Raw genomic sequence first — 23589 nt, forward strand, 5'->3', positions numbered from 1 at the left:
TGTGTTATTTCTCCTATGGAGGAGGAGGATGGCGTGGGCTTGGGGAAGGTGGGTTGGCAAGTGGGTCGTGGAAGGGTCGAGCGGAGGGCTGGCTGGCTGGCTGGCTGTTGGGGACGGATCGTGTTCTCACGACCCAGACTGACCCGTCGCCCCGCCCACTCGTGCTGTATGGCCCGGATGAGACACCTCAACCTCCCATGGCATCCACCATTCCCCTCCTTAAGCCTTTCTCATCCACTCCCTCCTGGTACCTGTATTCACCTGTCTCATCCACTCTCAGCGCCCACCACCATCCCTCAGCCTCTCTCATCTATACCTGGTTGCCATCTACGCCCTTCTCATCCACCCCTGGCTCCCGTGCATACCTCATCCACCCTTGGTTCCCGGCAACTACCTCATCCACCCCTGGCTCTCGGTGTTTACTTCATCCACTCCTGGCACTTGCCTCATCCACTGTCAGCTCCCGGCTCCACCTGCCTCATCCACCCTCAGCTCCTGGTTACACCTGCCTCACACAACGTTAACTCCCTGCTCCATCTGCTTCATCCACCCTCACCACCTGGATCCACCTCCGTCATCCACTCCTGGAACTCGTACCTTACCCCACCACGGGTCCCCCACGCCTCACCCTTGCACCACATAACTTATCCTTACCCACCGTCACCGTAATCGTCCTCCTCCCCTATTCATCCCGATGACTTATCCACACACACCCGCCTCTCTCCACCGCCCACCCCGCGACCCCACCTCTCCCATGTACTCCCACCTCCCCACTCTACCATCTTTGCCACACGCACTCCATCTCCCTCGTCAGTGCTGAATATCCAGAGTTCTGTTCTTGTTATCTCAAAATCTCTTTCCCTCCATTAACCATAAACATCACTCGTTGTCTCTCCCTGCCACATCTTCACCCTGGACACACCCCTCTCTCCCTCTCCTCATCCACGACCCACATAGCCTCTCTACGCACCACACTTATCTCTTACATTTCTAAACCATTCACCATCATCTCTTCCCCCCCCTACATTCACTTCTACATCTCATTTCCCTATACTTGCTTCTGCATCCGTCACAATTTTAGTACCTGATCCTTCAGGTAACTTGTTGAAGGAAATTTTTCATCCTCATTTTGCTTTCAGTTCATTAGAGAGTTGTGATGAAGGCAGCCTTTGGTTATAAGGTGACCCCCCCCCCCTCGACGACCCGTTGTAGCGATGATGCAGAGGACCAAGAGAGAAGACACACCTCAAGTATGTTAGCTACTGGGCCGTGAAGCTCAGGATTTGAAAAATGGTTTTTTGATTAGTGATCGAACACCCTTCATCTAATGCCTCCAGTCCAGGACCCAGTGGGCAACATAACTCAGCTTCCACGCTAGTGGCGGAGGTTAAAATCCTGCTGTCGGAGATTTTTGTAAATGTGGGTCTGTATGGATGTATGTGTATATGAAAGGACAAATGTATACCTCTCTCTCTCTCTCTCTCTCTCTCTCTCTCTCTCTCTCTCTCTCTCTCTCTCTCTCTCTCTCTCTCTCTCTCTCTCTCTCTCTCTCTCTCTCTCTCTCTCTCTCTCTCTCTCTCTCTCTCTCTCTCTCTCTCTCTTACTGCGCACTGACCTAGCGCTTGAGATGCTGTCTGCTTTCACCCTTTGGCCCAAGAAGCTTTGTTTTCTTTCCGCCTCACCCACACGGGGGCTTTCGGTCCACACACATACAGTCTCTCCATCTGACATATACAATGCTGGCCAGCACGTAGCTCACAGGAATTGACCTTCTTAACACTAGATTTGTCGGCGGTAAGCGCTAGGCGATAGCCAGCCCTCCCCTTCAGAAAATTCTCATCGTAAGTACCTCCAATTCACCCTGTTCCATATAAGCCATTCACCCACCTGCATGTTCAGGCCCCGATCGCTCAAAATCTTTTTCATTCCATCCTTCCACCTACAATCTGGTCTCCCACTTCTCCTCGCTCCCTCCACCTTTGACAAATATATCCTTTTTTGTCAGTCTTTCCTCATTTCCATGGTTTACCCCAGACGCTTCACATACCCTGGTTCAATCCATTGACAGCACGTCGACCCCGGTATACCACATCGTTCCAATTCAATCAATTCCTTGCACGCCTTTCACCCTCCTGCATGTTCAGGCCCCGATCGTTCAAAATCTGTCTCACTCCATCCTTCCACCTCAAATTTGGTTTCCTACTTCTCTGACACATATATCCTCTTTGTAAATATTTCCGCACACATTCTCTCCAAGTGACCAAACCATTTCAATACACCCTCTTCTGCTCTCTCAACCACACTCTTTTTATTACCACGCATCTCTCTTACCCTTTCATTACTTACACGATCAAATCACCTGACAACACATATTGTCCTCAGACATCTCATTTCCAACACATCCATCCTCCTGCTCACGATCCTATCTACAGCCCACGCCTCGCAACCATATAACATTGTTGGAACCACTATTCCTTCAAACATACCCATATATAAATATATATACATATATGTGTGTGTGTGGATGTAACCAAGATGTGAAAAAAGGAGAGATAGGTAGTATGTTTGAGGAAAGGAACCTGGATGTTTTGGCTCTGAGTGAAACGAAGCTCAAGGGTAAAGGGGAAGAGTGGTTTGGAAATGTCTGGGGAGTGAAGTCAGGGGTTGGTGAGAGGACAAGAGCAAGGGAAGGAGTAGCAATACTCCTGAAACAGGAGTTGTGGGAGTATGTGATAGAATGTAAGAAAGTAAATTCTCGATTAATATGGGTAAAATTGAAAGTTGATGGAGAGAGGTGGGTGATTATTGGTGCATATGCACCTGGGCGTGAGAAGAAAGATCATGAGAGGCAAGTGTTTTGGGAGCAGCTGAATGAGTGTGTTAGCGGTTTTGATGCACGAGACCGGGTTATAGTGATGGGTGATTTGAATGCAAAGGTGAGTAATGTGGCAGTTGAGGGAATAATTGGTATGCATGGGGTGTTCAGTGTTGTAAATGGAAATGGTGAAGAGCTTGTAGATTTATGTGCTGAAAAAGGACTGATGATTGGGAATACCTGGTTTAAAAAGCGAGATATACATAAGTATACTTATGTAAGTAGGAGAGATGGCCAGAGAGCGTTATTGGATTACGTGTTAATTGACAGGCGTGCGAAAGAGAGACTTTTGGATGTTAATGTGCTGAGAGGTGCAACTGGAGGGATGTCTGATCATTATCTTGTGGAGGCTAAGGTGAAGATTAGTATGGGTTTTCAGAAAAGAGGAGTGAATGTTGGGGTGAAGAAGGTGGTGAGAGTAAGTGAGCTTGGGAAGGAGACCTGTGTGGGGAAGTACCAGGAGAGACTGTGTACAGAATGGAAAAAGGTGAGAACAATGGAAGTAAGGGGAGTGGGGGAGGAATGGGATGTATTTAGGGAATCAGTGATGGATTGCGCAAAAGATGCTTGTGGCATGAGAAGAGTGGGAGGTGGGCTGTTTAGAAAGGGTAGTGAGTGGTGGGATGAAGAAGTAAGAGTATTAGTGAAAGAGAAGAGAGAGGCATTTGGACGATTTTTGCAGGGAAAAAATGCAATTGAGTGGGAGAAGTATAAAAGAAAGAGACAGGAGGTCAAGAGAAAGGTGCAAGAGGTGAAAAAAAGGGCAAATGAGAGTTGGGGTGAGAGACTATCAGTAAATTTTAGGGAGAATAAAAAGATGTTCTGGAAGGAGGTAAATAGGGTGCGTAAGACAAGGGAGCAAATGGGAACTTCAGTGAAGGGCGTAAATGGGGAGGTGATAACAAGTAGTGGTGATGTGAGAAGGAGATGGAATGAGTATTTTGAAGGTTTGTTGAATGTGTCTGATGACAGAGTGGCAGATATAGGGTGTTTTGGTCGAGGTGGTGTGCAAAGTGAGAGGGTTGGGGAAAATGATTTGGTAAACAGAGAAGAGGTAGTAAAAGCTTTGCGGAAGATGAAAGCCGGCAAGGCAGCAGGTTTGGATGGTATTGCAGTGGAATTTATTAAAAAAGGGGGTGACTGTATTGTTGACTGGTTGGTAAGGTTATTTAATGTATGTATGACTCATGGTGAGGTGCCTGAGGATTGGCGGAATGCGTGCATAGTGCCATTGTACAAAGGCAAAGGGGATAAGAGTGAGTGCTCAAATTACAGAGGTATAAGTTTGTTGAGTATTCCTGGTAAATTATATGGGAGGGTATTGATTGAGAGGGTGAAGGCATGTACAGAGCATCAGATTGGGGAAGAGCAGTGCGGTTTCAGAAGTGGTAGAGGATGTGTGGATCAGGTGTTTGCTTTGAAGAATGTATGTGAGAAATACTTAGAAAAGCAAATGGATTTGTATGTAGCATTTATGGATCTGGAGAAGGCATATGATAGAGTTGATAGAGATGCTCTGTGGAAGGTATTAAGAATATATGGTGTGGGAGGCAAGTTGTTAGAAGCAGTGAAAAGTTTTTATCGAGGATGTAAGGCATGTGTACGTGTAGGAAGAGAGGAAAGTGATTGGTTCTCAGTGAATGTAGGTTTGCGGCAGGGTTGTGTGATGTCTCCATGGTTGTTTAATTTGTTTATGGATGGGGTTGTTAGGGAGGTAAATGCAAGAGTCCTGGAAAGAGGGGCAAGTATGAAGTCTGTTGGGGATGAGAGAGCTTGGGAAGTGAGTCAGTTGTTGTTCGCTGATGATACAGCGCTGGTGGCTGATTCATGTGAGAAACTGCAGAAGCTGGTGACTGAGTTTGGTAAAGTGTGTGGAAGAAGAAAGTTAAGAGTAAATGTGAATAAGAGCAAGGTTATTAGGTACAGTAGGGTTGAGGGTCAAGTCAATTGGGAGGTGAGTTTGAATGGAGAAAAACTGGAGGAAGTGAAGTGTTTTAGATATCTGGGAGTGGATCTGTCAGCGGATGGAACCATGGAAGCGGAAGTGGATCATAGGGTGGGGGAGGGGGCGAAAATTTTGGGAGCCTTGAAAAATGTGTGGAAGTCGAGAACATTATCTCGGAAAGCAAAAATGGGTATGTTTGAAGGAATAGTGGTTCCAACAATGTTGTATGGTTGCGAGGCGTGGGCTATGGATAGAGTTGTGCGCAGGAGGATGGATGTGCTGGAAATGAGATGTTTGAGGACAATGTGTGGTGTGAGGTGGTTTGATCGAGTAAGTAACGTAAGGGTAAGAGAGATGTGTGGAAATAAAAAGAGCGTGGTTGAGAGAGCAGAAGAGGGTGTTTTGAAATGGTTTGGGCACATGGAGAGAATGAGTGAGGAAAGATTGACCAAGAGGATATATGTGTCGGAGGTGGAGGGAACGAGGAGAAGAGGGAGGCCAAATTGGAGGTGGAAAGATGGAGTGAAAAAGATTTTGTGTGATCGGGGCCTGAACATGCAGGAGGGTGAAAGGAGGGCAAGAAATAGAGTGAATTGGAGCGATGTGGTATACAGGGGTTGACGTGCTGTCAGTGGATTGAATCAAGGCATGTGAAGCGTCTGGGGTAAACCATGGAAAGCTGTGTAGGTATGTATATTTGCGTGTGTGGACGTGTGTATGTACGTGTGTATGGGGGTTGGGCCATTTCTTTCGTCTGTTTCCTTGCGCTACCTCGCAAACGCGGGAGACAGCGACAAAGTATAAAAAAAAAAAAAAAAAAAAAAAAATAAAAAAATATATATATTTATATATATATATATATATATATATATATATATATATATATATATATATATATATATATATATATATATATATATATATATATATATATATATATATATATATACACCTATGAGTCCACGGGGAAAATGAAACACGAAAAGTTCCCAAGTGCACTTTCGTGTAATAATCACATCATCAGGGGAGACACAAGAGAAAAATATAACAGTCATTTGATATACATCGAAGAGCAACTTTTCACTTACATCCCATACCATATATTCTTAATACCTTCCACAGAGCATCTCTATCAACTCTATCATACGCCTTCTCCAGATCCATAAATGCTACATACAAATCCATTTGCTTTTCTAAGTATTTCTCACGTACATTTTTCAAAGCAAACACCTGATCCACACATCCTCTACCACTTTTGAAACCACACTGCTCTTCCCCAATCTGATGCTCTGTACATGCCCTCACCCTCTCAAACAATACCCTCCCAAATGGGAAGCAGAAGGAGGAGTCACGCGGGGAGTGCTCATCCTCCTCGAAGGCTCAGATTGGGGTGTCTAAATGTGTGTGGATGTAACCAAGATGTGAAAAAAGGAGAGATAGGTAGTATGTTTGAGGAAAGGAACCTGGATGTTTTGGCTCTTAGTGAAACGAAGCTCAAGGGTAAAGAGGATGAGTGGTTTGGTAATGTCTTGGGAGTAAAGTCAGGGGTTAGTGAGAGGACAAGAGCAAGGGAAGGAGTAGCACTACTCCTGAATCAGGAGTGGAGGGAGTATGTGATAGAATGTAAGAAAGTAAATTCTAGATTAATATGGGTAAAACTGAAAGTTGATCAAGAGAGAGATGGGTGATTTTTGTTGCATATGCACCTGGGCATGAGAAGAAAAATCATGACTGTCAAGTGTTTTGGGAGCAGCTGAATGAGTGAGTTAGTGGTTTTGATGCACGAGACCGGGTTATAGCGATGGGTGATTTGAATGCAAAGGTGAGTAATGTGGCAGTTGAGGGAATAATTGGTATACATGGGGTGTTCAGTGTTGTAAATGGAAATGGTGAAGAGCTTGTAGATTTATATGCTGAAAAAGGACTGGTGATTGGGAATACCTGGTTTAAAAAGCGAGATATGCATAAGTATACATATGTAAGTAGGAGAGATGGCTAGAGAGCGTTATTGGATTACGGGTTAATTGACAGGCGCGCGAAAGAGAGACTTTTGGATGTTAATGTGCTGAGAGGTGCAACTGGAGGGATGTCTGATCATTATCTTGTGGAGGCGAAGGTGAAGATTTGTGGGAGTTTTCAGAAAAGAAGAGAGAATGTTGGGGTGAAGAGGGTGGTGAGAGTAAGTGAGCTTGGGAAGGAGACTTGTGTGAGGAAGTACCAGGAGAGACTGAGTACAGAATGGAAAAAGGTGAGAACTAAGGAGGTAAGGGGAGTGGGGGGAGGAATGGGATGTATTTAGGGAAGCAGTGATTTCCTTGCGCAAAAGATGCTTGTAGCATGAGAAGCGTAGGAGGTGGGTTGATTAGAAAGGTTAATGAGTGGTGGGATAAAGAAGTAAGATTATTAGTGAAAGAGAAGAGAGAGGCATTTGGACGATTTTTGCAGGGAAAAAATGCAAATGAGTGGGAGATGTATAAAAGAAAGACTCAGGACGTCAATAGAAAGGTGCAAGAGGTGAAAAAGAGGGCAAATGAGAGTTTTTAGGGAGAATAAAAAGATGTTTTGGAAGGAGGTAAATAAAGTGCGTAAGACAAGGGAGCAAATGGGAACTTAAGTGAAGGGGGCTAATGGGGAGGTGATAACAAGTAGTGGTGATGTGAGAAGGAGATGGAGTGAGTATTTTGATGGTTTGTTGAATGTGTTTGATGATAGAGTGGCAGATATAGGGTGTTTTGGTCGAGGTGGTGTGCAAAGTGAGAGGGTTAGAGAAAATGATTTGGTAAACAGAGAAGAGGTAGTAAAAGCTTTGCGAAAGATGAAAGCCGGAAAGGCAGCAGGTTTGGATGGTATTGCAGTGGAATGTATTAAAAAAGGGGATGACTGTATTGTTGACTGGTTGGTAAGGTTATTTAATGTATGTATGACTCATGGTGAGGTGCCTGAAGATTGGCGGAATGCGTGCATAGTGCCATTGTACAAAGTCAAAGGAGATAAGACTGAGTGCTTAAATTACAGAGGTATAAGATTGTTGAGTATTCCTGGTAAATTATATGGGAGGGTATTGATTGAGAGGGTGAAGGCATGTACAGAGCATCAGATTGGGGAAGAGCAGTGTGGTTTCAGAAATGGTAGAGGATGTGTGGATCAGGTGTTTGCTTTGAAGAATGTATGTGAGAAGTACTTAGAAAAGCAAATGGATTTGTATGTAGCATTTATGGATCTGGAGAAGGCATATGATAGAGTTGATAGAGATGCTCTGTGGAAGGTACTAAGAATATATGGTGTGGGAGGGAAGTTGTTAGAAGCAGTGAAAAGTTTATATCGAGGATGTAAGGCATGTGTACGTGTAGGAAGAGAGGAAAGTGATTGGTTTTCAGTGAATGTAGGTTTGCGGTAGGGGTGTGTGATGTCTCCATGGTTGTTTAATTTGTTTATGGATGGGGTTGTTAAGGAGGTGAATGCAAGAGTTTTGGAAAGAGGGGCAAGTATGCAGTCTGTTGTGGATGAGAGAGCTTGGGAAGTGAGTCAGTTGTTGTTCGCTGATGATACAGCGCTGGTGGCTGATTCATGTGAGAAATTGCAGAAGCTGGTGACTGAGTTTGGTAAAGTGTGTGAAAGAAGAAAATTAAGAGTAAATGTGAATAAAAGCAAGGTTATTAGGTACAGTAGGTTTGAGGGTCAAGTCAACTGGGAGGTAAGTTTAATGGAGAAAAACTGGAGGAAGTAAAGTGTTTTAGATATCTGGGAGTGGATCTGGCAGCGGATGGAACCATGGAAGCGGAAGTGAATCATAGGGTGGGGGAGGGGGTGAAAATCCTGGGAGCCTTGAAGAATGTTTGGAAGTCGACAACATTATCTCTGAAAGCAAAAATGGGTATGTTTGAAGGGATAGTGGTTCCAACAATGTTGTATGGTTGCGAGGCGTGGGCTATGGACAGAGTTGTGCGCAGGAGGATGGATGTGCTGGAAATGAGATGTTTGAGGACAATGTGTGGTGTGAGGTGGTTTGATCGAGTAAGTAACGTAAGGGTAAGTGAGATGTGTGGAAATAAAAAGAGCGTGGTTGAGAGAGCAGAAGAGGGTGTTTTGAAATGGTTTGGGCACATGGAGAAAATGAGTGAGGAAAGATTGACCAAGAGGATATATGTGTCGGAGGTGGAGGGAACGAGGAGAAGAGGGAGACCAAATTGGAGGTGGAAAGATGTAGTGAAAAAGATTTTGAGTGATCGGGGCCTGAACATGCAGGAGGGTGAAAGGAGGGCAAGGAATAGAGTGAATTGGATCGATGGGGTATACCGGGGTTGACGTGCTGTCAGTGGATTGAATCAGGGCATGTGAAGCGTCTGTGGTAAACCATGGAAAGCTGTGTAGGTATGTATATTTGCGTGTGTGGACGTATGTATATACATGTGTATGGGGGTGGGCTGGGCCATTTCTTTCGTCTGTTTCCTTGCGCTACCTCGCAAACGCGGGAGACAGCGACAAAGCAAAAAAAAAAAAAAAATATATATATATATATATATATATATATATATATATATATATATATATATATATATATATATATATATATATATATATATATATATATATATATATATAATTATCTAACGCTGTCTCCCGCGTTAACGAGGTAAGGCAAGGAAACAGACGAAAAAATGGCCCAACCCACCCACATACACATATATATACATACACGTCCACACTCACACATATACATGCCTATACATTTCAACGTATACATATATATACTTACACAGACATATACATATATGCACATATACATAATTCATTCTTGCTGCCTTTATTCATTCTCGTCGCCACCCCGCCACACGAAATAACAACCCCCTCCTTTAGCACGCGCGCGAGGTAACACTAGGAAAAGACAACAAAGACCACATTCATTCACACTCAGTCTCTAGTTGTCATATATAATGAACGGAGACCACAGATCCCTCTCCACATCCAGGACCCAGAAAACTTTCCATGGTTTACCCAAGACGCTCCACATGCCCTGGTTCAATCCATTGACAGCACGTCGACTCCTGTATACCACATCGTTCCAATTCACTATATTCCTTGCACTTCTTTTACCCTCCTGCATGATCAGGCCCCGATCGCTTAAGATTTTTCTCACTCCACCCTTCCACCTCCAAATTGGTCTCCCACTTCTCCTTCCTTCCACCTCTGACACATATATCATCTTTGTCAGTCTTTCCTCACTCATTCTCTCCATGTGAACACACCATTTCAATACACCCTCTTCTGCTCTCTCAACCGCACTCTTTCTATTACCACAAATCTCTCTTACTCTTACATTACTTATTCGATCAAATCATCTCACATCACGTATTGTCCTCAAGCATCTCATTTCCAATACATCCACCTTCCTCCGCACAACCCTATCTAAAGTCCACGCCTCGCAATCATATAACATTGTTGGAACCACTATTCCTTCAGACATGCCCATTTTTGCTTTCCGAGATAATGTTCTCGCCTTGCAGAACTTTCGCCCCCTTCCCCACCCTGTTCTCACTTCCGCTTCCGTGGTTCCATCCGCTGAGAATCCACTCATAGATATCTAAAACACTACATTCCCTCCAGTTTTTGTCCATTCAAACTTGCCTCCCATTTGACTTGTGCCTCAACCCTACTGAACCTAATAATCTTGCTCTTATTCTTATTTACCCTCAGCTTTCTTCTTTCACACACTTTACCAAACTCACTTTGGTAACGTTTCTCACCCGAATCAGCCAGCAGCGCTGTATCATCAGCGAACAACAACTGACTCACTTCCCAAGTAATCTCATCCACAAGAGACTGCATACTTGCCCCTCTTCCCAAAACTCTTGCATTCACCTCCCTAACAACCCCATCCATAAACAAATTAAACAACTATGGAGACATCACGCACCCCTGCTGCAAACCGACACTCACTGAGAACCAATTACTTTTCTCTCTTCCGACTAGTACACATGCCTTACATCCTTGATAAAATCTTTTCTCTGCTTCCAGCAACTTGCCTCCCACACCATATACTGTTAATACCTTCCACAGAGCATCTCTCTCTCTCTCTCTCTCTCTCTCTCTCTCTCTCTCTCTCTCTCTCTCTCTCTCTCTCTCTCTCTCTCTCTCTCTCTCTCTCTCTCTCTCTCTCTCTCTCTCTCTCTCTCTCTCTCTCTCTCTCGAGACAGACTTCCCCAGAACTTTGTTAAAGGGGAAGTAAATGTTTATAGTTGTGTTACTGGAGTGATAGTTTTCATAAATGGTGCTTTGACAAGAAAATAGTGAAATTGGAAAAAAATGTAGCTTAGACATTGAAGCTTATTGATACAGTGGTAAAATTCTTGAGAACTACTATTGATGTTTGTGTAAATAAATTATACATTTCCTTTTTCCATAGCCAGAGGTTGAACCAGTATGTGACATTCATTTTTTCATTTCATTTCAAGCTAGAAGTTTTCAGTTTACTAAATTGTTTCTTACATTTTTTCATATGTATATATATATGTATGTGTGTGTGTGTGTATATGTGCGTATGTGTGTGTATGTGTGTGTATGTGTATATATATATGTATATATTATCCCTGGGGATAGAGGTGAAAGAATACTTCCCACGCATTCCTCGCGTGTCGTAGAAAGCGACTAGAGGGGACGGGAGCGGGGGGCCAGAAATCCTCCCCTCCTTGTACTTTTTTAACTTTCTAAAATGGGAAACAGAAGAAGGAGTCACGCGGGGAGTGCTCATCCTCCTCGAAGGCTCAGATTGGGGTGCCTAAATGTGTGTGGATGTAACCAAGATGTGAAGAAAGGAGAGATAGGTAGTATGTTTGAGGAAAGGAACCTGGATGTTTTGGCTCTGAGTGAAACGAAGCTCAAGGATAAAGGGGAAGAGTGGTTTGGGAATGTCTTGGGAGTAAAGTCAGGGGTTAGTGAGAGGACAAGAGCAAGGGAAGGAGTAGCAGTACTCCTGAAACAGGAGTTGTGGGAGTATGTGATAGAATGTAAGAAAGTAAATTCTCGATTAATATGGGTAAAACTGAAAGTTGATGGAGAGAGATGGGTGATTATTGGTGCATATGCACCTGGGCATGAGAAGAAAGATCATGACTGTCAAGTGTTTTGGGAGCAGCTGAATGAGTGTGTTAGTGGTTTTGATGCACGAGACCGGGTTATAGTGATGGGTGATTTGAATGCAAAAGTGAGTAATGTGGCAGTTGAGGGAATAATTGGCATACATGGGGTGTCCAGTGTTGTAAATGGAAATGGTGAAGAGCTTGTAGATTTATGTGCTGAAAAAGGACTGATGATTGGGAATACCTGGTTTAAAAAGCGAGATATACATAAGTATACTTATGTAAGTAGGAGAGATGGCCAGAGAGCGTTATTGGATTACGTGTTAATTGACAGGCGCGCGAAAGAGAGACTTTTGGATGTTAATGTGCTGAGAGGTGCAACTGGAGGGATGTCTGATCATTATCTTGTGGAGGCTAAGGTGAAGATTTGTATGGGTTTTCAGAAAAGAAGAGTGAATGTTGGGGTGAAGAGGGTGGTGAGAGTAAGTGAGCTTGGGAAGGAGACTTGTGTGAGGAAGTACCAGGAGAGACTGAGTACAGAATGGAAAAAGGTGAGAACAATGGAAGTAAGGGGAGTGGGGGAGGAATGGGATGTATTTAGGGAATCAGTGATGGATTGCGCAAAAGATGCTTGTGGCATGAGAAGAGTGGGAGATGGGTTGATTAGAAAGGGTAGTGAGTGGTGGGATGAAGAAGTAAGAGTATTAGTGAAAGAGAAGAGAGAGGCATTTGGACGATTTTTGCAGGGAAAAAATGCAAATGAGTGGGAGATGTATACAAAGAAAGAGACAGGAGGTCAAGAGAAAGGTGCAAGAGTGAAAAAAAGGGCAAATGAGAGTTGGGTGAGAGAGTATCATTAAATTTTAGGGAGAATAAAAAGATGTTCTAGAAGGAGGTAAATAAAGTGCGTAAGACAAGGGAGCAAATGGGAACTTCAGTGAAGGGCGCAAATGGGGAGGTGATAACAAGTAGTGGTGATGTGAGAAGGAGGTGGAGTGAGTATTTTGATGGTTTGTTGAATGTGTTTGATGATAGAGTGGCAGATATAGGGTGTTTTGGTCGAGGTGGTGTGCAAAGTGAGAGGGTTAGGGAAAAGGATTTGGTAAACAGAGAAGAGGTAGTAAAAGCTTTGCGAAAGATGAAAGCCGGCAAGGCAGCAGGTTTAGATGGTATTACAGTGGAATTTATTAAAAAAGGGAGTGACTGTATTGTTGACTGGTTGGTAAGGTTATTTAATGTATGTATGACTCATGGTGAGGTGCCTGAGGATTGGCGGAATGCGTGCATAGTGCCATTGTACAAAGGCAAAGGGGATAAGAGTGAGTGCTCAAATTACAGAGGTATAAGTTTGTTGAGTATTCCTGGTAAATTATATGGGAGGGTATTGATTGAGAGGGTGAAGGCATGTACAGAGCATCAGATTGGGGAAGAGCTGTGTGGTTTCAGAAGTGGTAGAGGATGTGTGGATCAGGTGTTTGCTTTGAAGAATGTATGTGAGAAATACTTAGAAAAGCAAATGGATTTGTATGTAGCATTTATGGATCTGGAGAAGGCATATGATAGAGTTGATAGAGATGCTCTGTGGAAGGTATTAAGAATATATGGTGTGGGAGGCAAGTTGTTAGAAGCAGTGAAAAGTTTTTATCGAGGATGTAAGGCATGTGTACGTGTAGGAAGAGAGGAAAGTGATTGGTTCTCAGTGAATGTAGGTTTACGGCAGGGGTGTGTGATGTCTCCATGGTTGTTTAATTTGTTTATGGATGGGGTTGTTAGGGAGGTGAATGCAAGAGTTTTGGAAAGAGGGGCAAGTATGAAGACTGTTGGGGATGAGAGAGCTTGGGAAGTGAGTCAGTTGTTGTTTGCTGATGATACAGCGCTGGTGGCTGATTCATGTGAGAAACTGCAGAAGCTTGTGACTGAGTTTGGTAAAGTGTGTGAAAGAAGAAAGTTAAGAGTAAATGTGAATAAGAGCAAGGTTATTAGGTACAGTAGGGTTGAGGGTCAAGTCAATTGGGAGGTGAGTTTGAATGGAGAAAAACTGGAGGAAATAAAGTGTTTTAGATATCTGGGAGTGGATCTGGCAGCGGATGGAACCATGGAAGCGGAAGTGGATCATAGGGTGGGGGAGGGGCCGAAAATTCTGGGAGCCTTGAAGAATGTGTGGAAGTCGAGAACATTATCTCGGAAAGCAAAAATTGGTATGTTTGAAGGAATAGTGGTTCCAACAATGTTGTATGGTTGCGAGGCGTGGGCTATGGATAGAGTGGTGCGCAGGAGGATGGATGTGCTGGAAATGAGATGTTTGAGGACAATATGTGGTGTGAGGTGGTTTGATCGAGTAAGTAACGTAAGGGTAAAAGAGATGTGTGGAAATAAAAAGAGCGTGGTTGAGAGAGCAGAAGAGGGTGTTTTGAAATGATTTGGGCACATGGAGAGAATGAGTGAGGAAAGATTGACCAAGAGGATATATGTGTCGGAGGTGTAGGTAACGAGGAGAAGAGGGAGACCAAATTGAAGGTGGAAAGATGGAGTGAAAAAGATTTTGTGTGATCGGGGCCTGAACATGCAAGAGGGTGAAAGGAGGGCAAGGAATAGAGTGAATTGGAGCGATGTGGTATACCGGGGTTGACGTGCTGTCAGTGGATTGAATCAGGGCATGTGAAGCGTCTGGGGTAAACCATGGAAAGCTGTGTAGGTTTGTATATTTGCGTGTGTGGACGTATGTATATACATGTGTATGGGGGTGGGTTGGGCCATTTCTTTCGTCTGTTTCCTTGCGCTACCTCGCAAACGCGGGAGACAGCGACAAAGCAAAAATATATATATATATATATATATATATATATATATATATATATATATATATATATATATATATATATATATATATATATATATATATATAAAACACTATGCCCAGTACTTCACCGTCTGTAAATCTTTAACATATACAAACTTAACCCATAGCTGACACATTCTAACTACTTCTTCCATGGCGAAGAATCTTATACTAAGGAGAAAAGAAAAGCATCAGATGTTTCATCGGCCATTATCTGAGAACAGATTTAAAGGTCGTGAAACAAGATAAAGGTTGGAATTAAGATAAGGTTGGCCGTTTACTGGTGGTGGAGGATCAGTAGGCGTCAGAGGGGCAGTCGATATCCCGAACGCAATTGGTAAGAAGAACGTATATTCCTGCTCTACATGTGTGTGTGTGTGTGTGTGTGTTAGGCTCAGTAGGTCATAACCTCGGCCGTGACGGCAGCCTCTGCCCAAACCTGCGCTATACAGTGAGCACCAATACCTCTCCCGCAGAAGAGGTTGATGTCGAAGCCACTAGTGCCTGTGCAGATAGTAGATTATTTTATCTAAGGGAATGATCTACATCACGACTGTTCATATGCATATAACATCAGCTGATGGGTTCCAGCGTCGGCGGATGGACTGTATGATCAATGAGGTGAATTTGGCTTGGTAATTGTTAGAATTATTGAATTATTATCTTTATGATAAGGTAAAGGATGAACACTTGGTCATATATTGTTATCGATAATTTTGCATCTGTGTTAGTCATATGATTCGAGCTGTTCGAGCCAAGAGTCACTTGATTCGAACTGTTCGAACCAAGGTTTACATGATTTGAATAGCTTGAGCCAAGAGTCACGTGATTCGAGCTGTTCGAAGCAAGTGACATTTAGTGTATATTTGATAAACGTTTCCTTAGAAGGTCTACCAGAAGTTTGAGAAATGATGTTCATGGTACTACCCTTGAGCACGACAGTACGATATGAGAAAGATACGGTACGACCCCTGAGCACGATGATATGACGCTAAAGCACGACGCTACGACCCCTGGAGCACAACTGAACGACCCTTTCAGATCCTGGGTGGTTACGAACCAAGATCAGAACAACAGTACGACCCTCGATCATGCCGACGGTACAGATGGTAATGTGCCGAGTGGAACCTTAAGACTTAATCCCTTCGACCATCTCAAATTTTTTCTCATAAGATAATCAAAACTGAAACTTAAGAGAAAATATATTATGATTCAAGTGATGAATTCTCGGTGGTAAATCTCCCACCAGAGTGATCGTGAGGGAAGTCTCAGAATCCTCATCCTTGACACTTGACCAGCAAACCATCAGAGAATTTCCAAGAAACACACTCACACACACACACACACACACACACACACACACACACACACACACACACACACATGGCTGTTCTCACATTTATTTAGCGACGTTTGTAATATATATATATATATATATGTATATATATATATATATATATATATATATATATATATATATATATATATATATATATATATATATATATATATATATATATATATATATATATATACACACGAGTCATATCAATGGCTGGGGAGAGAATGGCTACCCATCTTGGGTAAGACGGCCAAACCTCCAGCCAAACATTTCATATGTGAGAGGTTCAGGCAGGTGGCGGGCCGTACGAGAGAGCAATTGTAGATTTTAGAGTTCTCTCAACCACACTCCTCCTCCTCCTCCTCCTCCTTCTCTTGTATAGCTTATTTGTCTGTTTTCTTTTAACAGGGTCAAGTCCTCCCCAGGGTAGGTCACCCGCAGTTCCCACAAGTAACAGGAGCGAATTAGGGTGATGACGTCATAAACCAGGTGCCAGCCAGACCCAGGGTATGATGACGTCATAAGGCAAGAGCCAGCTGGGCCCAAGGAGATGATGACGTCGTATGGGATGCACCAGCCCAGGTGGCTGGATAATTACCCATCAACATTCTTCCTGGATGATTTTCTCGGTAATATCCACCTGACGACCCTGCTCCTTCACAGCTCAGCTGGGCGATGTGATTCGTGCGCTAAACCCAAAATTGTAAGTGATGTATATGTGCCTTGTGTGTGTTTATATATATATATATATATATATATATATATATATATATATATATATATATATATATATATATATATAAATATTTTTTTTTTTTTTTTTTTATACTTTGTCGCTGTCTCCCGCGTTTGCGAGGTAGCGCAAGGAAACAGACGAAAGAAATGGCCCAACCCCCCCCCCCATACACATGTACATACACACGTCCACACACGCAAATATACATACCTACACAGCTTTCCATGGTTTACCCCAGACGCTTCACATGCCTTGATTTAATCCACTGACAGCACGTCAACCCCGGTATACCACATCGCTCCAATTCACTCTATTCCTTGCCCTCCTTTCACCCTCCTGCATGTTAAGGCCCCGATCACACAAAATCTTTTTCACTCCATCTTTCCACCTCCAATTTGGTCTCCCTCTTCTCCTCGTTCCCTCCACCTCCGACACATATATCCTCTTGGTCAATCTTTCCTCACTCATTCTCTCCATGTGCCCAAACCATTTCAAAACACCCTCTTCTGCTCTCTCAACCACGCTCTTTTTATTTCCACACATCTCTCTTACCCTTACGTTACTTACTCGATCAAACCACCTCACACCACACATTGTCCTCAAACATCTCATTTCCAGCACAACCATCCTCCTGCGCACAACTCTATCCATAGCCCACGCCTCGCAACCATACAACATTGTTGGAACCACTATTCCTTCAAACATACCCATTTTTGCTTTCCGAGATAATGTTCTCGACTTCCACACATTTTTCAAGGCTCCCAAAATTTTCGCCCCCTCCCCCACCCTATGATCCACTTCCGCTTCCATGCTTCCATCCGCTGACAGATCCACTCCCAGATATCTAAAACACTTCACTTCCTCCAGTTTTTCTCCATTCAAACTCACCTCCCAATTGACTTGACCCTCAACCCTACTGTACCTAATAACCTTGCTCTTATTCACATTTACTCTTAACTTTCTTCTTCCACACACTTTACCAAACTCAGTCACCAGCTTCTGCAGTTTCTCACATGAATCAGCCACCAGCGCTGTATCATCAGCGAACAACAACTGACTCACTTCCCAAGCTCTCTCATCCCCAACAGACTTCATACTTGCCCCTCTTTCCAGGACTCTTGCATTTACCTCCCTAACAATCCCATCCATAAACAAATTAAACAACCATGGAGACATCACACACCCCTGCCGCAAACCTACATTCACTGAGAACCAATCACTTTCCTCTCTTCCTACACGTACACATGCCTTACATCCTCGATAAAAACTTTTCACTGCTTCTAACAACTTGCCTCCCACACCATATATTCTTAATACCTTCCACAGAGCATCTCTATCAACTCTATCATATCCTTCTCCAGATCCATAAATGCTACATACAAATCCATTTGCTTTTCTAAGTATTTCTCACATACATTCTTCAAAGCAAACACCTGATCCACACATCCTCTACCACTTCTGAAACCGCACTGCTCTTCCCCAATCTGATGCTCTGTACATGCCTTCACCCTCTCAATCAATACCCTCCCATATAATTTACCAGGAATACTCAACAAACTTATACCTCTGTAATTTGAGCACTCACTCTTATCCCCTTTGCCTTTGTACAATGGCACTATGCACGCATTCCGCCAATCCTCAGGCACCTCACCATGAGTCATACATACATTAAATAACCTTACCAACCAGTCAACAATACAGTCACCCCCTTTTTTAATAAATTCCACTGCAATACCATCCAAACCTGCTGCCTTGCCGGCTTTCATCTTCCGCAAAGCTTTTACTACCTCTTCTCTGTTTACCAAATCATTTTCCCTAACCCTCTCACTTTGCCACACCACCTCGACCAAAACACCCTATATCTGCCACTCTGTCATCAGACACATTCAACAAACCTTCAAAATACTCATTCCATCTCCTCACATCACCACTACTTGTTATCACCTCCCCATTTACGCCCTTCACTGAAGTTCCCATTTGCTCCCTTGTCTTACGCACCCTATTTACCTCCTTCCAGAACATCTTTTTATTCTCCCTAAAATTTACTGATAGTCTCTCACCCCAACTCTCATTTGCCCTTTTTTTCACCTCTTGCACCTTTCTCTTGACCTCCTGTCTCTTTCTTTTATACTTCTCCCACTCAATTGCATTTTTTCCCTGCAAAAATCGTCCAAATGCCTCTCTCTTCTCTTTCACTAATACTCTTACTTCTTCATCCCACCACTCACTACCCTTTCTAAACAGCCCACCTCCCACTCTTCTCATGCCACAAGCATATATATATATATATATATATATATATATATATATATATTTTTAAACTATTCGCCATTTCCCGCATCAGCAAGGTAGCGTTAAGAACAGAGGACTGGGCCTCTGAGGGAACATCCTCATCCAGCCCTCATCTCTGTTCCTTCCTTTGGAAAAAGAAAAAAAAGAGAGGGGAGGATTTACAGCCCCTCGCTCCCTTCCCTTTTAGTCGCCTGATACGACACGCAGGGAATACGTGGGAAGTATTCTTTCTCCCCTATCCCCTGGGAATATATATATATATATATATATATATATATATATATATATATATATATATATATATATATATGTATCTTCAGACTACATCTATAGTATATATATATATATATATATATATATATATATATATATATATATATATATATATATATATATATATATATATGTATATTTATTCATTTATTTTATTTATTCAATTGCTTTGTCGCTGTCTCCCGCGTTAGCAAGGTAGCATAAGGAAACAGGCGAAAGAAATGGCCCAACCCACCCCCATACACATGTATATACATACACGTCCACACACGCAGATATACATACCTATACATCTCAACGTATACATATATATACACACACAGACATATACATATATACACATGTACATAATTCACACTATCTGCCCCGATTCATTCCCATCGCCACCCCGCCAAACATGAAATAACAACCCCCTCCCCCCTCATGTGTGCGAGGTAGCGCTAGGAAAAGACAACAAAGACAACATTCGTTCACACTCAGTCTCTAGCTGTCATGTAATAATGCACCGAAATCACAGCTCCCTTTCCACATCCAGGCCAAACAGAACTTTCCATGGTTTACCCCAGACGCTTCACGTGCCCTGGTTCAATCCATTAACAGCACGTCAACCCCGGTATACCACATCGTTCCAATTCACTCTATTCCTTGCACGCCTTTCACCCTCCTGCATGTTCAGGCCCCGATCACTCAAAATCTTTTTCACTCCATCTATCCACCTCCAATTTGGTCTACCACTTCTCCTCGCCCTCCACCTCTGACACATATATCCTCTTGGTCAATCTTTCCTCATTCATTCTCTCCTTGTGACCAAACCATTTCAAAACACCTATTCTGCTCTCTCAACCACACTCTTTTTATTACCCCACATCTCTCTTACCCTATCATTACTTACTCGACCAAACCACCTCACAACACTTATTTTCCTCAAACATCTCATTTCCAGCAAATCCACCCTCCTCCGCACAACTCTATCCATAGCCCACGCCTCGCAACCATATAACATTGTTGGAACCACTATTCCTTCAAACATACCCATTTTTGCTTTCCGAGATAATGTTCTCGACTTCCACACATTCTTCAACGCTCCCAGAACTTTTGCCCCCTCCCCGACCCTATGATTCACTTCCGCTTCCATGCTTCCATCCGCTGCCAGATCCACTCCCAGATATCTATAACACTTCACTTCCTCCAGTTTTTCTACATTCAAACTCACCTCCCAATTGACTTGTCCCTCAACCCTACTGTACCTAATAACCTTCCTCTTATTCTCATTTACTCTCAACTTTCTTCTTTCACACACTTTGCCAAACTCAGTCACCAGCTTCTGCTGTTTCTCACACGAATCAGCCACCAGCGCTGTATCATCAGCGAACAACAACTGACTCACTTCCCAAGCTCTCTCATCCACAACAGACTGCATACTTGCCCGTCTTTCCAAAACTCTTGCATTCACCTCCCTAACAACCCCATCCATACACAAATTAAAGAAACATGGGGACATCACACACCCCTGCCGCAAAACTACTTTCACTGAGAACCAATCACTTTCCTCTCTTCCTACACGTACATGCCTTACATCCTCGATGAAAACTTTTCACTGCTTCTAACATATTACATCCCACACCATATATTCTTAATACCTTCCACAGAGCATCTCTATCAACTCTATCATATCCCTTGTCCAGATCCATAAATGCTACATACAAATCCATTTCCTTTTCTAAGTATTTCTCACATACATTCTTCAAAGCAAACACCTGATCCACACATCCTCTACCACTTCTGAAACAACACTGCTCTTCCCCAGTCTGATGCTCTGTACATGCCTTCACCCTCTCAATCAATACCCTCCCATATAATTTCCCAAGAATACTCAACAAACTTATACCTCTGTAATTTGAGCACTCACTTTTATCCCCTTTGCCTTTGTACAATGGCACTATGCAAGCATTCCTTCAATCCTCAGGCACCTCACCATGAGACATACATACATCAAATAACCTTACCAACCAGTCAACAATACAGTCACCCCCTATTTTAATAGATTCTACTGCAATATCATTCAAACCCGCTGCCTTGGTGACTTTCATCTTCCACAAAGCTTTTACTACCTCTTCTCTGTTTACCAAATCATTTTCGCTAACCCTCTCACTTTACACACCACCTCGACCAAAACACCCTATATCTGCCACTCCATCATCAAACACATTCAACTAACCTTCAAAATAATCACTCCATCTCCTTCTCACATCACCACTACTTGTTATCACCTACCCATTAGCCCCCTTCACTGAAGGTCCCATTTGTTCCCTTGTCTTACGCACCTTATTTACCTCCTTCCAAAACATCTTTTTATTCTCCCTAAAATTTAATGATGTTCTCTCACCCAAACTCTCCTTTGCCCTCTTTTTTACCTCTTGCACCTTTCTCTTAACCTCCTGCCTCTTTCTTTTACACATCTCCCTGTCATTTGCATTATTTCCCCGCAAAAATCGTCCAAACGCCTCCCTCTTCTCTTTCACTAATAATCTTACATCTTTATCCCACTACTCATTACCCTTTCTAATCTGCCCACCTCCCACGCTTCTCATGCTACAAGCATCTTTCGCGCAAGCCATCACTGCTTCCCTAAATACATCCCACTCCTCCCCCACTCCCCTTTCCTCCTTTGTTCTCACCTTTTTCCATTCTGTACTCAGTCTCTCCTGGTACTTCCTCACACAAGTCTCCTTCCCAAGCTCACTTACTCTTACCACTCTTTTCACCTTAACATTCTCTCTTCCTTTCTGAAAACCTCTACAAATCCTCAGCTTCGCCTCCACAAGATGATGATCAGACATCCCTCCAGTTGCACATCTCAGCACATTAACATCCAAAAGTCTCTCTTTCGCTCGCCTATCAATTAACACGTAATCTAATAACGCTCTCTGGTCATCTCTCCTACTTACATACGTATACTTATGTATATCTCTCTTTTTAAACCAGGTATTCCCAATTACCAGTCCTTTTTCAGCACATAAATCGACAAGCCCTTCACCATTTCCATTTACAACACTGTACACCCCATGTACAACAATTATTCCCTCAACTGCCACATTACTCACCTTTGCATTCAAATCACCCATCACTATAACCCGGTCTCGTGCATCAAAACTACTAACACACTCACTCAGCTGCTCCCAAAACACTTGCCTCTAATGATCTCTCTTCTCATGCCCAGGTGCATATGCTACAATAATTACCCAACTCTCTCCATCCACTTTCAGTTTTACCCATATCAATCTTGAGTTTACTTTCTTACACTATATCGCATACTCCCACCACTCCATCTTCAAGAGTAGTGCTACTCTTTCCCTTGCTCTTGTCCTCTCACTAGCTCCTGACTTTACACCCAAGACATTCCCCAACCACTCTTCCCCTTTACCCTTGTTCTGAAAAAGTACTGGTGATTGGGAATACCTAGTTCAAAAATAGAGATATACATATGAATACATATGTAAGTAGGAGAGATGGCCAGAGAGGGTTATTGGATTACGTGTTAATTGATAGGCGCACGAAAGAGAGACTTTTGGATATCAATGTACTGAGAGGTGCAACTCGAGGGATGTCTGATCATTATCTTGTGGAGGCGAAGGTGAAGATTTGTAGACGTTTTCAGAAAAGAAGAGAGAATGTTGGGGTGAGGAAAGTAGTGAGAGTAAGTGAGCTTGGGAAGGAGACTTGTGTGAGGAAGTACCAGGAGAGACTGAGTATAGAATGGAAAAAGGTGAGAACAAAGGACGTAAGGGGAGTGGTGGACGAATGGGATGTATTTAGAGAAGCAGTTATGGCTTGTGCAAAAGATGCTTGTGGCATGAGAAGAGTGGGAGGTGGGCAGATTAGAAACTGTAGTGAGTGGTGGAATGAAGAAGTAAGATTATTAGTGAAAGAGAAGAGAGAGGCATTTGGGCGATTTTTGCAGGGAAATAATGCAAATGACTGGGAGATGTATAAAAGAAAGAGGCAGGAGGTCAAGATAAAGGTAAAAGAGGTGAAAAAGAGGGCAAATGAGAGTTGGTGTGAGAGAGTATCATTAAATTTTAGGGAGAATAAAAAGATGTTTTGGAGGGAGGTAAATAAAGTGCGTAAGACAAGGGAACAAATGCGAACTTCAGTGAAGGGGGCTAATGGGGAGGTGATAACAAGTAGTGGCGATATGAGAAGGAGATAGA

Source organism: Panulirus ornatus, chromosome 66 (assembly GCF_036320965.1).
Source record: "Panulirus ornatus isolate Po-2019 chromosome 66, ASM3632096v1, whole genome shotgun sequence".
Taxonomy (NCBI): domain Eukaryota; kingdom Metazoa; phylum Arthropoda; class Malacostraca; order Decapoda; family Palinuridae; genus Panulirus; species Panulirus ornatus.